Genomic DNA, 6,000 nt, shown 5'->3' with positions numbered 1-6,000 from the left:
ACAGCAGGTACAGCACTATATGTTCATCAAAACTGAAAACTAAAAAGCTTTCTTAGGATGTTGTAAGCCCCCAATGGTCCATTTGCTGTCTGTATGTACAGCACAGAGTCTGCAGTTAAAGCTATTTTCTGTGCCCAGCTTCTCCAATTTGTGTGATTTTATTCCAGCCTAGAATTACTAGCAGCCCTTCTCATCTACTACTCAGGCAGCAGAGCAGTGTTCATCCAAACTGTCTGCACAGGAGTTAAACTGGGGTTTGCCCACTGCTGGTGAATCCAGCCACAATACTGAAGCAGGAAAGGGATCATAAAGGGCTAAACTGGGATTGGGGTTTGCATGTGATGCTTTCAGGTGGGTGAATTCTTGTTTTATACGTTGGAAAGTGTTCTCTGTGGCCATGTGCACGTCATGATTTGTCAAAATCTATCAAATACAGGAAAGTGGCCAATTTAACCCCTCACGTCCCTGTGGGGCAGTGCCTCTGGTTCCTCCTTTGCCACAGCTGAAGGAGATTGTGTGGATGAAGCCTGTCCTGGAGGCCACTGCTGTGGGCTTGCTTTGAGGACATTCTGGTGCATTTTTTGGGCAAGATTTCACTGTGCTGCCTTAAGCTCCAGGCAGGTTTTGCTCTTTCAGGGCTGGCTTTCAGGTCCTCCTGGGTCTGGGAACATTGAACACACATGAAGTAATGTATTACTTGTTTCAGAGTCGAGAGGGATATAAAAATACTCTGCACTGGCAATGCCTGTGAATAGCTTTCACAATTTCCTCTGCTCACCACCCCCACGTATCCATCTCTGCTGTGCCTTTCAGCAGGGATGCTGTGCAGGGCTCCATCACCAGACACTCCTTCACACCACTGAGTATCCCAGGGAATCACCCAGCACAGCCTCAGCTGCAGGCTGGGAGAGAGAGGTGTGAGGGGAAATATTTGGTTCCTCAGGACAGTGAGATCTTTCTTACAGCTCTGGGGATCCTTGGTACCTGAGCATAATTTAAGCCTGGGATCAGTTAAGGGTATGTATAACAGGGTTTGTGCCTGTCCTGGTCTACCCTCTTAATTTCCTTCTCTCTTAATCACAGTGTTTGAAATTATTAAAACAGATTCAAATGCAAGCAAGCACCATAATCAAGCAGAATGTAATAGCTGGTTTTCATGAAATAACATTAAAATAAAAGATAAATAATTTATGAGTAAGTCTCTCATCAGCTTTGGATGGCTGTAAACCACAACTAATGAGCTACTGCCCAAACCTCAGGAATTAGTGCAGCCAGGTTCTCCTCTCCAGGCCCCAAACCTGTCCCAAATGATAAGATGCTTCATGTGCCTTTCTTAAACCATCTTATCTTAGAATTTTTATGTGTGGAGTTTCAAACTTCAAAATGACCTCATTTATATGAATCTGAAGATTTACAGGGTACTGAAAATGTTCATTATTTTGCAAATGAAAGTTTTTATTAATGAACTCTCACAAGCCACCTACATGCCTGGTTAGTCATACCCTTGGTTCATAGAGAGACACATCGGGGGAAGAAGAGGTCATGCAAAGTAGGAAGGAGGGCTGACTCTGGCTTGGCTGCAGCCCAGGTTACCAAACACACAGATTCTGGATTATTGGTGCTTCTGAAGGCCTTTGGCACCAGCATTTTCAGTACTTGCAGAACAGCTCTGAGACAGGCAGGTCATAGCAATTTAAAGTTGTTGGATTTAATTTTCTTTTAAAGTTTAATTGAGCTATAAATAAGCATCTGTACCTCCAACATAGAAACGAGACTAAATAGTTTTGATGAGCCTAATGAATATTATCTCTAAAATGGTACGGGTATGTTCATAGATATAAATTTGATAGGCTGAATAGCTCGAGAATACTCCAGGAAAGCTTGGAGGAGCTTCCCTCTGTTGAGATTATCAGGTTTTTTCTCCATATGGATGGGTGTAAATGGAGATTGATGGGAGGAGCTGTTATTGTAATGTACCCATTAGGATGGTCCCTTTGTTTCAGTATTTGTTGTGTTTTGAAGAAGATGTGAAGCTAGTTTAAACAAAATGAGATATATGTATATATGTTTTATGTTATCCTTTCTCTTCAGGTTCTGCTCAGCCCCATGTAATTTTTCAGGAAGAGGTTAGTAGTTTACAGGCATTACAGCACATACTGGTGCTGAAGGAAATTTCAGTCTTTACCTGTGTTTTGAATAGAAACAGCAATATCTGATGAAAATATATTTAATGAGAGGGGTGAAGAGATGATACCTTGAAGAGTGTATTTTGATTTGAAGTCTTTGTTTGCCAGCCAGTGACACGGTTCTGGGACACAGGAGGGAGGGCCACAGCTCCCTGTGTGTTTCCAGGTGGCTGCAGAGCTGCTGGCAGGGTCTGACTGCAGCTCTGCTCTGCCCTGCCCTCCCTCCTGCTGCTGCAAGGGAGGGAGATTCACTTGCTTAAGCACATTTGGTGAAGGAAGGTTTTATGAATTGGCCAAGGCAGTCAATCAGATCCAGTTTTACTCTTACGGGTGGTGTCCTGTACAAAACAATATTCTGGACATTTAGTTGAGATGGGGGAAGGTAGATTTTTTTTTTCTTTTTCCACTGGACATGTTATTTGCTTCAATCTGTGTGCTATTTATATTTGTGAAGTTTAGTGTTTGTGATCTGTTTACCTCCTCACTCCAGCTCATTTGCAAGCTGACACAGGGCGTTGCATTCTAACTTGGGAAGCAATTTGATTTTGCTACAAAAAGTAGATCGATTGTAATTCCCAGGATGAGAACAAGGTTACTAATTCTATTGGGTGTCTCAGAGCCATTTCTTGGTAGCAAAAAGCTGTATCTTTTCAGCCACAGTAAATTCCATAAATTTTAATGCCTACACCTTAAGATTAGCTATTTTAAATTTATGCCTCTTATAAATTCCTTGGAAAATACTGATGTCTGTGTTGGAGCAGACCAATCAGTGCCAGGTTTCTTGGCAGTGAAATATTATTCATGCTGTGTACAAAAGCTCCACATTGTCTTAAAGATTCTGCAGGTAGCTGGGAAAGACAAGACAGGCATTTGTCTTGTGAAAGAAGCTTCCTACGTAATTTTAGCTGAGCTCTGGGTTTTGGAGCCAACTTAGCATTTAAAGGCTAGGCACACTTTAAAGAAATCTAATTAGTATTTAGAATAAACGGTAGCATTAATTGCACTCAATTCTCTATAAAAGGAATGAACTACCACTTAATTGCATTGAAATGCAATTATACAAGAAGATAAAAAAATGTATCTTGATTAGAGAAAGAAATAGTTCAGGTTAATTCTTTTCCTTGGTAATGAGTGAAATTTGTACAGAAGAATTGCATTATCCTGTGGAGCTGTCATTGGCTTCTTCCTGTAGTTGCTTCTCAGTCTTGAAATAGATATTCAAACACCCGTCTGTCATTTAAGCTTGGAATATTTTTCCTTCTCAGACAATAATTCTCTGCACCCAAAGTTGAAAGCCTTCCAGCTTCATGCTATCTCTGGTCTGTGGGGGTGCAGGTAGGAAACAACTGTATAAATTGGCAAGGATATTTCTTCATGGTATAGTTTGCAATCAAGTGAAAATGAAACAATTTCAGTTTTGATTTGTTTTTATTATTCTTTTTTACAAATGGTTCAAACCTTTGCTAAAAAAATTCCAAGTGCTAATCCAGGAGGGGGCAGGAAAGAAAGGACATGTGTCCCAAAGCCCTGTTAGGGAATGAAAGGTGCTGAACAGAATTATTTTCTGAAAGATTGAAACCTGGTGTGTTGTGTGAAGTCTAATTTTAGACCACATTATGCTGCAATATGGTATCAGACTCAAAGAGCAGCAGGTGTCAGAGAATCTGCTAGCTGACACTCCATGTTACAGCAGAAAAGCTTTATTAAATTCATTTTCTAAGCTGCAAATAGGACTCTGACATGGTGTGAAATTCAGCTAAACTGAACTTCTTCAGCTCCTGCTCTGGCATGTCATGGATTTTCTGTGATCGCCCACTGTGATCTGGCTAGCCCAAGTTTGGGAATGCTGGCTATTAACCTTAGCAGGAAAATGCTCTGCTTTTAAGCACTGTGTGCTTCCCACCCACAACCTAATGAATCCTCAAGGGGGTCTGAAATGAGACAAAACCCAATCCTGAGCCAAGTGGGAACAGGAAAATCTATTTCATGCCTTTCCCAGAGGAGATGGGTCTAATTCACCAAGAAGCATTTTCTGATGTGGCCAGGATTATCTGGGTGAAACAGCTATTTTTATTTTGAATATCTGAAATGTGGCTATATGCTAATTTCTATGAATGAGACATTTTCTTGAAAATTTAAAAGGCTTTTCAGGGTAGAGAGAGAAAATATGTGGACACAACAATGGCAAAGTTGGTGGTTTTTTTTTTTTTTGTTTGTTTGTTTGGTTGTTTGTTTTTTTTTTTTTAAATGCATGCTTTCTATTATCAGTGCTGTGCACAGCAAGGCCCCCCTGGCAGGGGAAGGGCTGTGTCACCGTGGGCTGGGTGCTGCCACCTCTCCTGCCCCAGCCCTGTGCTGGGTGGGGTTTGGCAGCCAGCCTTCGTGGCACTCGCCCTGCAGTTCTGTACTTGTGCTTCAGCAAAAGGCTGCAGAGAGTTGGCTGAGTGGCACACAGCCTCACAACATCTTCCAGAGATGGATAGGAATGGAGTGGGAAAAAAAATATCCTTGCAATGCTCCTAATTTTGACAGTGTGGTGCCCTGGTTTACCTGTGGCTGTTGTGTAAGGGGGGTTGGTGCCCATGGCAATAGGGACGGTGTTATCAGAGGAGTTGTCATTCATTTTCGGCTGTTCTGGCTGGGTTTAAGCATCCCTGAAAGCGCTGAGAAGCAGCAGAGAAGATCAAAAAAGAACTGTCAAAGCTCTGAGCCTGTGGAATTAATTTAGAGAGCTCCCCTCAGACAAAACAGTGTCAGGTAAAGATGGTGTTTTATACACATCAGATGTCATCAGCTGGGCATCGCTGGCCATCTCAGGGAGCAGCAGAACACAATAAAAGGGAGATGTTCAGGCTGTGAGCTGAAGTCCTTTATTTTTGGGGAGGGGAGGATTCTGTGCTACCTCTCTTTTGAAGATGATTCGATGTCTGATCTCATAAAGAATAAAGATATAAATAGATAAATAATTTCTAGGGGTGCTCATAATTGATGGGTTTTCTGTTCACAGCTTGGGCTCTAGTTCTTGTTGAGAGGCCTGAACTGCCTTTAGCCCGTCAGGCTGCTTTGCTCAGAAAGCAGAAAAGGAATGTGGAAACAAAAAATTATGCAGGGAAGAACTGGAAAATTTGGGGTTTGCAGACAGACCCCCTTCACAGTCTGGCTGGCTGGCTTCTCCTGTAAATTGTGGGAGGTCATGGTTTTGGACAAGTCAAGGCATTGCTTTCTGTTATCTCATTCAAATTCTTAGCCAATAGCCCGAGAGATATACACTCACTTTGCCAGAGCTAAAAAAACCCAAAACAACAGAACCAACCCCAAAACCCTTCCACATAGTTTTCAAATACAGTAGTTTGATTGGTTTGATTTAGAAATGCTTGTCATGGTGCTTAGGAAGTGCAGCCAAGCATTGATCTGATGCAGGGCTGGAAAATCAGCTCAGGGGTGTGCAGGGGCACTGGGACACCTGAAGGTGTCTTTGGCTTTGTCAGGGGTACAGGGACAGGAGCTGAGCTGTGGAGGCTCTGAACAGTTTGGATTTTGTTCCAGTGGGGAAGTAGGGTGAAGTGGCCTTGTCAGTTTGAGGGCAAACATAAGCAGTAGGTTTGTAAGAGTGCAATAGCAGGGAGATTGTAATAGTGCAAATTTACATTCAAGATTTTGAAGGTATTTTCAGTGTAACTGTGTTGCTCCATGTGAATTACTGAATTTCTTTCTTTAAATGAACCTGAAATTCTAACCAAATCCTCAACTGAGGCTTTAAATATGAAATTAAGAACAATATTTCTAGGTGAACCCTTCAAATTGCTTTTTTAAT

The sequence above is a fragment of the Prinia subflava genome, chromosome 15 (assembly GCF_021018805.1).
Source record: "Prinia subflava isolate CZ2003 ecotype Zambia chromosome 15, Cam_Psub_1.2, whole genome shotgun sequence".
Taxonomy (NCBI): domain Eukaryota; kingdom Metazoa; phylum Chordata; class Aves; order Passeriformes; family Cisticolidae; genus Prinia; species Prinia subflava.
Note: the sequence above shows the minus strand (reverse complement) of the source record.